An 11,572-nucleotide genomic window follows, 5' to 3' on the forward strand; every position below is an offset into this window, starting at 1 on the left:
AAGTTGGATATTAAATGTAAAAGGAAGTCTTTGGGGAATCTGGTAATCTCTCATTGTTTAGGTCTGTTCTGTGTAGGAAAGCCCCCCATTGCTTTATTAAACAACAGAGGGAAAATTATCTTATTTCTACGAGGTTGATAAAGGGTCTTGCTGTGAGAATAAAAGAACCCTAAACATACTTTGCCACCTAACAAAGTTTATGTGACACTCAGTTCAGATTGCCCCTTGAATTAGTAACTTGATTTTAAAAAATGTGCAATGCAGCCTGCAGTGTGTCTTGTAACAGCTAAGTAGGTTCAGCAATGAGGCAAGCTTCAACAAATCTAAACTATTCCTACCATGAAAGTTTTTTTCAGGAGGACTGTAATAAAAGTTGTGTTTTGAATTTGGAAGTATAAGGAATTGTGGAGCTTTTCTTAGTCTTATTAAAAATCAGTATTCTTAATGGCATTTTATTTTCTTTTGTAACTTTTATTGGCTCACTGTTTTTCTATCAGTGCAAAGCGTTAATTTGTTTAATGATACACTTAACAGAAAAAGGTAGAGATTTGAGAAGTAATGTATTCTTTTATACTGAAGAGTTACAATTGATGTGGTACTTTTTCCCTTTCTGATACTATATGCACCTATTCCCTTTCTCTTTCCCACTATTTGACTTGTTTCCTTGGGTTTGAATACCGGTATTTTTTATGCTTGCGTCATTGAGAAATTACTAAATGTTACTGGCTACACCTATTCCGTTTGACAGCTACGGGTAGTTTGTACAGCCTGCAGAATTCCCTGGAGATACTGTCCTTGTATTATGAAATATTTATGCTGCAGGGTTTAGATATAGACCTAGTATATGTGATATGAATGAGGATTTTCATTTTGGTGTTAGAAGTCAGTAGTGAACAACTTGTCTCTGTGTTTTCTAACACCATTATGGCTATGCAAGTGGTCGGCTGCTGCTTTAGTAGGCCAGGAGAGAAAGTGTATTGGAAGCAGATTTTGAGAGTGAAGATCTTTGGCGAAAGCGTGTAGGGGGAATTAACATAAAGTCAATTGTGAGGATAATGGGGAAGGGCCAATATATGTTGGTTTCAGGTTAGTAGGTACGGGACCTCAATAATTGTATTGATGGAGAACCCCTGAGGTTGGTAAAGGTTCTCCACCCGTCTTGAAAAAGGGAGTGCAGAGGAAGTGGATAATGTGGAATACTTTTTAGTTCCCTTTCATAGGGAGCTTGCAAAGCTTCTTTCCCAGTATCCCTCAGTTGCAATCTTACAGTATTAATTTCATAAACACAAAGTGGAATGTAATTTGAGAAGTTAGGGGTTTTGGTTTCATTGATCCCTGAGGGAATTGGCAAGATATTGGTAATCTTATTAAAAGTGTTGTGTACTTGGAACAATGTCTCAAATGAGGAAACAATAACATTGACTTTGGAGGATTTAGTGGGAAATGAAGATAGCCTGAGCCTTTGATAGCGTATAGACCAAACATATTTTTCTTCAAAATAGATTAAACTATGAACTGTTTGACTTGTGTTGCCAGGAGCAATGCTGGCATGGTGGTTGCGAAGTCTGCATGGCTGAGGAAGATGTGCTCTTGTATCTTGCTATAAGGTTATTCTCCAGATTTGATATTGGTTTTATCTCATATATAGATAGGATTGAGGCTGGCTGCGTCAGTGATCCACTGCACTAAATTTATTGGCATCTGGTAATACCAGTATTTTTTTGTGGTGGTGGTTGTTTTCCTGCTATTTCAGTCGAAAGCAACTTGCATCTACCTGCTTCGTCCTCGCAGCACAAACCTTACCAGAGTAATAGCTAGTTCAGCTCTCCTGGCGGAACTGGATTTGCTTTTTCACATTACTGGTGTGCTTTGAATCTGGAGTCAGCTCCTTTACTTAGGGGCAAAACAGTCTGCTTTGATGATCTTCCCACAGCCATTGATGTTACCTAAAAGAATTCAGTGGGCTCTGGGGCAGAACGTAGACCAAAAGCACGGTCTGGGGTTCGCGGGATATCTTGTATGCACATTTTTCCCCTCCCTTGCTTAGATGTTTTATTCTCCAGGATGTTGTGGTTTTACAGTCCTCAGCTTGTGACTTTCTGTGGCAAACAAAGGGATGAGTAAGATGGTTTAAAGTCACTGTCTTGTGGCAAGGCAGGTCGGTTGCAGCTTAGAATTAAAATAGATGTGGATGTGCAGAACATAGTAATCAATTTCCTTCATAACAGTATATCTAAACCCGAACTGTCACTCTCTCTTTGAAGAAACATAACTACCTAAGAATGAAAAAACCTAAAATGGACACATTCCATCCTTTAAATGTGTAAAGCTGTATTTTCCATCAACAACACATTCATGCTATTGGCAGGTAACAGGAGGTCAATAATTTCTCTTGGATATAAAAGTGGGAACAGCTTTCCAAATTCATTGAGACATTTCTCTGCATGGTGTCAAACTGGTAATAGATGAGGTGGTGTCTGGGTTCCCAGCGTTTAAGATCAGGTGTCTGCTGGCTCAGGGTACTTGTTCCCAGCAGTATAAATGAGGAAAACAAGGTGCATGCCTCTCTTGACCTTGCTCGAAACTGAACAGATTGTGGGTGACTTTGTTCTTTTTTATTAAATCTCAGTAGGTAAATACGGACATTTGCTCCTCAAAGAACACTTGCATATGGTAGACTCCTCTGTGGTATTTCATTTTATTCTGTGCATATGTGGGACTTGGGAATGGATAAGGACATAAGTGTTGACGTATCAGGATGCGCCAGATGATCTTTTTGGTATGCTGACGTGGAATTGTGCGTGTATAGCACTTCAGTATAAAAATGAGAAAGCTGAGAGAATGTTGGTGGGCTACTTGGGGAGAATTTAGATAGCAAGGCTGAGGTATATACATCCGTCTTTAAATGACGGGGTTGAGTTGACCAGAGCCTTGAGGTGAAGCTGTCCCACATTTTCTTTTAAATGGCTACAACAGCAGCCTTACAGCTTGTGAAATAGGGATGCTATTAGAACAAAAAAAATATTAAAGTAAAGGAATAATACTTTGTATTGGAACAGAATCTGCCAGTTTAAATGTAAGAAACATTGAAAAATGAAGCTCCTTCTGCCCTCTTTGCATGTGGGTGTCATTCTTTCTAGAATGAGCTAACTTTCAGTGTCTTTTTAGTTTGCCCCGACTGCCTGCTGTCTCTCCTGACGTTTGTCAAAGACTTTTCCACCATGACTGTGGATTTTCATTTTGCTGCAAGTCTCTAGCTTCTCTTAGAATTCTGATAGTGTTATTGTAGGCTTCTTCCTTCCATGTTTGTCCAGCAGCCTGGAGGCGTTATCCCAGCTGACCGTGCCAAGTTATCTTTAGGGAAGGAGCAGTGGAAGTATCCTCTTGCTTCTGCTTGCCAAGGGCAGTGGCAGCAGTTGTCCCATGGTAAACCAGTGTCTTTTTCTTTTTTTTTTTTTTTTTTTTCATGTACTCTGTATGTTACCTGTGTCCTCACTGCCTGGGGCCGGAACTACTGTGGAGAGCCATTTGGACACTGATGGGAAAGAAGAAACCTGCCTGTGAGGGGCATCTTCAGTGATATGCACTGACCACCCTCTCTTCCCTTGGTGTCCAAAGCTAGAATTACCTCTGGTAAACCTCTGACTCCTGTAAATGCCCTTCTGAGGGAACTGCCTCACCCCTTATGATGTGTTGTTATCAGGCAAGACAGTAGGCATACACTCTCTTTGGTCCCATATTTTACGTCAGAGTAGTGCCAAGGAGGACTGTTCCGACTTGATTCTTCAAGAATTTAACGTACTCTTACTACAGATTGTGATTGGAGGTGTCTTGGGAACATTGTAAATGTTTCATAGAATCATAGAATGGTTAAGAGTTGGAAGCGACCTTAAGGATCACGTAGTTCCAACCCCCCTGCTATGGGCAGGGACACCTTCCGCTAGACCAGGTTACTCGAAGGCCCATCCAACCTGGCCTTGAACACTTCCAGGGATGGGACATCCACAACTTCCATTGTTGTTTCATGTTGGTTTTTTTTTTCTTATTTGTTTGTTTGTTCGTGGGTTTTTTTGTTAGTTTTGGGTGTGGTGGGTTTTTTTTGAGAAAATGTGAGATTTTTTCTTAATGAAAAGATCAACTCTCTTTACTCTTGACTATCTGTCTGGGTCCTGTTAAGGTGATTGTTCCATTTTAAGTGTGTTGTGCTAATGATTTCAGAATACCTAATGCCTTGTGTAGATGTACAAACATGTTTTAAAGTGTTTTGGCTGCAGTGCTATTCCTAGAACCTGAAGCCAACCATTTGATATTGCAGATTCCTATAAGTGAAAATACTTGCAGCTGGTATAGAAAGTATGTGGGAAACATGCTTGGAACTACTAACAAATTAGGCATTATGAAAATGGTCTTCCACACTTATGAGATAGAAAGGACTATTTTCTTAAATGTCAGTAGTGCCTAGAAGCTCAAGCTGGGATCGGTTCCATTTGTGCAAGCCATATTTTGCAGTTTAACAGCATGCAAACATCTCATAAATTGTACTCATCCTGGATGTCATCTCTAAGCATGTAGAGGAAAAGAAGGTTATCGGGAGTGGTCAACATGGATTCACCAATGGGATACCATGCCTGACCAGTCTGATAGCCTCCTATGATGGCATGACTGGCTGGGTGGATGAGGGGAGAACAGCGGGGATTGTCTACCGCAACCTCAGCAAAGCTTTTGACTCTGTCTCCCGTAACATCCTCATAGGTAAGCTTAGGAAATGTGGGTTAGATGAGTGGACAGTGGGGTGGATTGAGAACTGGCTGAATGGCAGAGCTCAGAGGGTTGTGGTCAGTAGTACAGAGTCCAGCTGGAGGCCTGTAGCTAGTGGTGTTCCCCAGGGGTCAGTACTGGGTCCGGTCTTGTTCAGCATGTTCATCAACAACCTGAATGAGGGGACAGGGTGTAGCCTCAGCAAGTTTGCTGATGTTACAAAACCGGGAGGAGTGGCTGACACACCAGAAGGCTGTGCCACCATGCAGCGAGGCCTGGACAGGCTGGAGAGTTGGGTGGAGAGGAACCTGATGAAATTCAACAAGGGCAAGTGTCGGGTTCTGCATCTAGGGAGGAATTACCCCATGTACTGGTACAGGTTGGGAGTTGACTTGCTGGAAAGCAGCTGTGCAGAGACAGACCTGGGAGTGCTGGTGGACAAGAAGTTGCCCACGAGCCAGCAATGTGCCCTTGTGGCCAAGAGGGCCAGTGGTCTTCTGGGGTGCATTAAAAAGAGTGTGGCCAGCAGGTCGAGGGAGGTGACCCCCCCAGTGAGGTTGCATGTGGAATACTATGTCCGGTTCTGGGCCCCCCAGTTCAAAAAGGACAGGGAGCTACTGGAGGGAGTCCAGAGGAGGACTACAAAGATGATCAAGGAACAGGAGCATCTCTCATGAGGAAAAGCTGAGAGACCTGGGTCTGTTTAACCTGAAGAAGACTAAGAGGGGGTCTCATCAATGCTTATAAATATCTAAAGGGTGGGTGTCAAGAGGATGAGGCCAGACTTTTCAGTGGTGCCCAGCGACAGGACAAAGGACAACAGACACAAACTGGAACACAGGAAATCCCATCTCAACATGAGGAAAAACTTGTTTACTTTGAGGGTGACAGAGCACTGGAACAGGCTGCCCAGAGAAGTTGTGGAGTCTGCTTCGCTGGAGATGTTCAAAACCCACCTGGATGCATTCCTGTGCAACCTGCTGTAGGTGAACCTGCTTTGGCAGGGGGCTTGGACTAGATGGTCTCTGAAGGTCCCTTTCAACCCCGACCATTCTGTGATCTCACCGTTGTTATTCTGAGGTACAGTTTAATTATAATTATTTCCTGATTCTAACTTTAGAATTTGCTTTTCTGCTATTCGAGGCGAACTTGGCAATATTCCACTTTGAAGAGTTGTTTTCAAATAAAAAAAAAGTTTACTTTGTTTTCAGTAAGCTGTCTTTGAGTTTACAGTCATCTTATCAGGATGCAATGATAGGATGTTTGTTTTCCTTGTCTTATCTCTGTAAATGTTAAGGCAACTAACTGATTGCTGCAATGCAGAGTCAGGTACTCAGTTATGTTTTGAGTGAGACTTCCTTTTGAAAGGAAATTTCATCTCGGAAAAACGTGTACTGAGTAGCACGGAGGGTACCTTTGAAACTCCTCGTGAATGCATGCACAGGTGTGGACTGACCCGTGGTGGTAGGAAATGGCAAGTAAAGTATTAGCGTTTTTGGCTTCAAAACCACATGAGCAGACTAAGATACTTCCCTGTCTTGGAGTACAGAACAATATATTTTTGTATCTTGAAGCATTTTCCCATCCTAGAAGATTGGTTTCTAATGCCCACAGCAGTGGAACACAGGGCAATATAATCTAAAAGTAGTAGAATCATCAAGATAATTTTTCAAACAGGTTTTGGAGGGCAAAGCTTAAGGTGTAAGGACCTCTTAAAGGAGAAAAGGATAAAACCAACTATGTAGCCATGACAGCTACAGTGGTACAGCTACAGGACAATTCTCTCATTCTTTCATAGAAAAGCTCTTCCCTTGTGGAAGGTGCTTGCTGTCATTTTTCTGTTTCCATCAAGTCGTGAGGTGGTCATCTTCTTATTCAGCTGTATAGTCCCCAGTCCAATTTTTAACATTTTACTGCTTGGCTGTGGTTGAGTTATGCTGAATTATTATTTATCTGCTTTTTATTTTAGCTTCTTTAAACACTTGATTTATTGGAAGGAGGATTTTTTTTTTTTTGTCTGTTTTGAAAGCTGTTTGGAAACTACTTGGCATTTGATAATGTTGGGTCAGTGATTTTTTTCTGGAGAGTGAGGTGCTATAAACACCACTGATTTGGGAGTTTAAAATTTGGTTATGGAGTGTCCTAGAAAGTGATTTGGAACAAGGCAAAGAGGAGCAGGGAGAGATCTGGGCAGGAACAATGTGGATCCTCTTATATTTATGCCTTTAAGAATAGATTAGAGGAACAGTTGCCAGGAGTAATATTTCTCTCCCAGTACTAGGCACCCGGTAAATGGCTTGAGATCTTCAGGCCCTGTCCAGCCCTATTTTTCTCACTATGTCAGTGTGCCTGAATCATAGGTGAAGTGCTTATTTTTCTCTTGTTTTTTTTTTTTTCAGGTGAGGTTTTATGCCTTTGAATTGTTTTCTCCTTAGTCATTAACTTGTCGTTCTGAGCCGGTGAATGGTAGTGTTAGCGCGTAACTAAATTCAAATCATTAAGAAACCCAGGTTTCTCCTGGTCTGAATGGGCTTGCTGCCTGTGGAGCTGCACCTTCTTTTTATCTTTGGAGCACAAATAAATGAATGAATAAATAAAATTCAGCAGAGTAACTAGATAACTATGGTAAGACTCATTAAAGCACTTGCAGCTGGTGCAGTTTTTTGAACTGCTTTATACTAAGCGCATATGAGAGGAATGGGGTAGTTCCTGCCCTGCGGCATTCACAATCTTAAAAACTCATTTTGTCTTCACTTTACTTTGATATGGTGAGTGAAGGGCTCTGGGCAAGCGTTCTGTGCGTGAGCAGGAAGGAAACTAGGGTTATGGCTATTATTAAGCTACGTCTATCCGCTGCCATACTGCCACGTCCCCTTCCCCAGACCAGGGAGATGTTGGAAGAGGCGTGGGAAGACCCTGAGCCAGGAAGGAATCTGGCTTTTGGAGCAGTGACTACAAACAGAGTAGGAGAAAATCTTGGTGTGGTGAAGAAACCTGGGCAGAGCAGCTCAGAGACCATGAGAAATAAGGCTTTTCAGGTGCAGCAGGTGCCAGGTCTGCAGTGGTTTTTGAGGAGAGAGCCCAAATGTGGACGGGGAGCTGGTGCAGAGGAAACCCAGTGATGCCTGGAGCCCCTGTGCGCCTCTAGGTCCTCTTCTGGGATGGAAAGGACAAGGTGGGCAGTCAGGTTGTGTCATCTGAGCTCCTGATGGTCTGCCTTTCAGAGGACCGAATGACAGTCAGTTATTTCAGCTTGCGTCATGGCTGTTTTCAAAAAAAGACGTTTCCAATGTTCCCCTTTACCGTAACCTGACAGCCAAGTGACCTGGTGCTGCAGGGCCGAAGGGCAGCAGCTGCTGAGCGGGGCTGAGCTCGCCGCGAGATGGCAGCACACAGTTTGATATCGTGAGAGACAGCTCGACAAGGATTTTGGAGACGGCAAATCCACAGGTATTTTTAGTGTAGCCAGTTTCTGTAAGTGCAGCCGTATAACAAGAGGTGGCTATTCTAAAAGTGAAAACAAATGACTGTGGAAAGGTCATCCTTGGTCAAATCGGTGACATAGGAATGAGTCATTAATGTGATTTCTGTAAACAGTTTCTGGGTTGTGGCATTTGAAATTCTGGAATGATGTTTGTAAGGACAAAGGATTCGAGTTTGCTTGATTGCATTCCTTCTCGTCCCCAGGGGTGTGAGGTACCTGGGAAGAATGCACAGTAACAGCGTTAGGTGGCATCTGCTCACACACTCTCTCAAAATTAGCACATCAAGAACCTATGCAGCTCAATAGCATTTAAGCTCAGTGCTGTTATTTAATCCCTTACCAAATATCGACAGAGGAGTTGTACTTTATTAACGTCTGTTACCTTCTCCAAGCTTCATTTAACTTACCTCTACATTTAAAAAACAAAATACTGACAACAAAATTACTTCCACCTTTAAAATGCAGAAGCTTTATCTTGGGGATGGCAGAAGAGATATAGTAAATAGAAATTTCTGCATTGTTATGTTATTTAGCATCTGTAAACATGTTGTTTTCAGACCTTGAACCCTATTATATTCCTAGACTTATTTGGAAAGGAGAAACATGGGTCATGTCTACAGATAGATACTATCTCTTTTATGTTTTTGGTAAAGACTACTACCTAACTTTAAGATAGCAAAGCTTCTGCTGAAAGAAAAACAATAATAATAGAAAAACAATTCATGTATTTTCCAAATAAGTGCATTCACTTTTTTCTTTTCTTTATTTTTCAAGAGGGAAAATATCTCAGCATCTCTCATATTCTGAGCAGTAACTGCAGGGAATACAATGGTGGTAGCTATAATGAGGCATATACAGGTCAGTGTACAGTATAGTGACTGTTCTGTGTCCTGGATGATGGCTAAAACCAGTAGTGCCACATCAAAGCCCCACGTTTTCACAGCTTATAATTCTGCCTGGGAAGAAATGTTTACGTATACTGTTTAAAACCTATGCAGTGAGCTCAGTTATTCTGTTTGTACACAGTTAAATCAGACCTCTTCAGGACATGTGGGATTTAATGCATGGATGCCGATCAGTTGTCTGCGGGCCCATTTGCATGTGCGAGCACTCTGTAGCACTTTGTGTCAGATTTATTGGATCCACACAGTGCACAGCTTAAATGTAATTCTTGTGTGAAATGATGGGTTTGCTGCAAATGAGTGCTCTGCAGCGGTTACATCTGCAATTCTGAACGTCCAGAAATCTTGAATTGAGCTACTAAATGCTTAAATCGCTCACCAAAACTTAGGGCTGCGTGAGGGCTGTGAGAGTGCATTGAGCTGGTGAGGAGACTGCCTGGCTCACCGGTATGGTGACCACCCCAGGTCCTCGTTCCTCCTGCCCTGAGGAGCAGCCCCACGCCTGCTGCTCCTGGGGCTGTTCCCTGGGGCTGTACCCCAGCACTTCCCTGCCTGCAGCGCCCGCTACTAATGCGATAGTTCTCCCAGACTCCTTGGCACCATGGCCCTTTGAGAGAATGAGGAAAGATGTGTCATTTGTGATTCCCAAGGATGCTATTCCTCTTTTGGCCTTCTGTTTACCTCTGCTTGCAGCCAGCCCTTTCAACCAGGTCAGATCTCTTGCTCCTTCTAAGCTTGGAGATAGGTAGCTCAAACTTCAGCTCTGTAAAGTGAAGAGGATGCTCCAGGCTCTGAAGAGCTTTCGTTGGAGGATCGTTCCATCCTCATATCCTCATACTGTTGTCTCTGTACAGCTATTGCAGTTACAGGATATACCTCACAACCAGATGATTTTAACAGACATCTGACAGCATAGGAAGGTGTTTATGAGTTGCATCAATGTTAGAATAGATAATTATTTTCCTACTGCAATCTATGCGTTGCTTTAAGGTGAGTGAAACGCTACCAGTACCAGCATGAACTTTCAGTCCCTGCTGTTCACTTGGGATTTGCAGATCCTTCTGTTCTAGCTGAAAACAGCAGAAGTTCAGTGGTTTCTTATAGATAAATGGTGCCCTGCAATTTTTAACTAAGATGATGCTCTATTCCATTAAATTCTTCCATTTTGCCTTGAGAGAAAAGAGAATTGATCTCTTCAAGGGAATAAGCTCTTCTTTTAGGGCTGTCGTTGTGTTTCTGGTAACGTCAGCGATGGCCAGTTACAGTCATTAGGGAGAAGCTGTTTGTCCAACATGCAGACTATTTTTATCTGCAGGGGAAATGAATTAACAGGATGCTCCACCTGCCAAATTCACTGTCACGGTTTCACTGCCAGCTGATCCACTGGGCTAGTTGCTATCCTTAAGGAACGCTCAGTTTTCAGTGAGCCCTGAGAGGCCCCGTGGTGCCGGCTTTCCCCCCGCTCACTGAGAGTGCGTGAGCCACAGCGCTGTGCATGGCAGCACCCGTTTTTGGATGGGGTCTCGCATGGAGCTCTAGGCAGACAGGTCCATCTGTAGTGTTGCAGGAGCTATTTGACATGCTCATCGCTGTGGTTCGTGTCTGCATCTTTCCATCAAAATGGACTTTTAAGTAGATCTAATATCTACTCTAATGTGAGTGCTCATGACAGGACCTCTAACCACTCTAGCAGTATGTGTCAAAGGACGTTGGGACTTACTGACCTTCTTAATGACATCATACCTCCCTTTTTTCCTCTTTCTGAGCCTGTAGTATCCACTGCAAGGGGATATTTCAGATATATGCCAACTTTTATGTGGACAGAAGTAAGCCAGTTACTACGCATTGCAATTTGTCATAGGGCAATAGGCCAGATTGTGTTAATAGAGACACCTTCTACGGAGGGACTTCCACCTCCATTGAGTTGTGCTGGAAAATAGCTACATTAGATCCGCTCAGACAGGTTTGTGCAGCCTTTATGGCTTTTAAATAATGCTCCATTACTAGAAATCATGTTATAAACCCAGTGCTACCCTCTGATAGAAGGGTCAAAGAAGATGATAATTTTGGCAGAGTAGTCCTGTAGTCTTTCTTCAGAAAGATGCCCAGCAGCTACTCCCCATGAGACATATCCCTTTGGTGAAGACTGATAGAGATGTCAAAATTAAACAGTTAATGCCTTTTATATACTGCCTCTGCTATCATGATAATGTAAGGTTTTTAGTTTGACTCAGATTTACACCTTTCCTGTATTTTATGCTTAGTATTCACTTCTGTCTTCATACAGGTGTAATTTAGATTTATGATGCCAGAAAGGGGCATTATGATCAAGTAATCTGACCTGAATTGCAGAGGCCATAGACTTTTGCCTAAGCTTGCACCTGCATTAGACCTGTCCCCTCTGGCTGACTTCCAACAGGTTACTGAG

This window comes from Charadrius vociferus, unplaced genomic scaffold, assembly GCF_000708025.1.
Source record: "Charadrius vociferus isolate BGI_N301 unplaced genomic scaffold, ASM70802v2 scaffold43, whole genome shotgun sequence".
Taxonomy (NCBI): Eukaryota; Metazoa; Chordata; class Aves; order Charadriiformes; family Charadriidae; genus Charadrius; species Charadrius vociferus.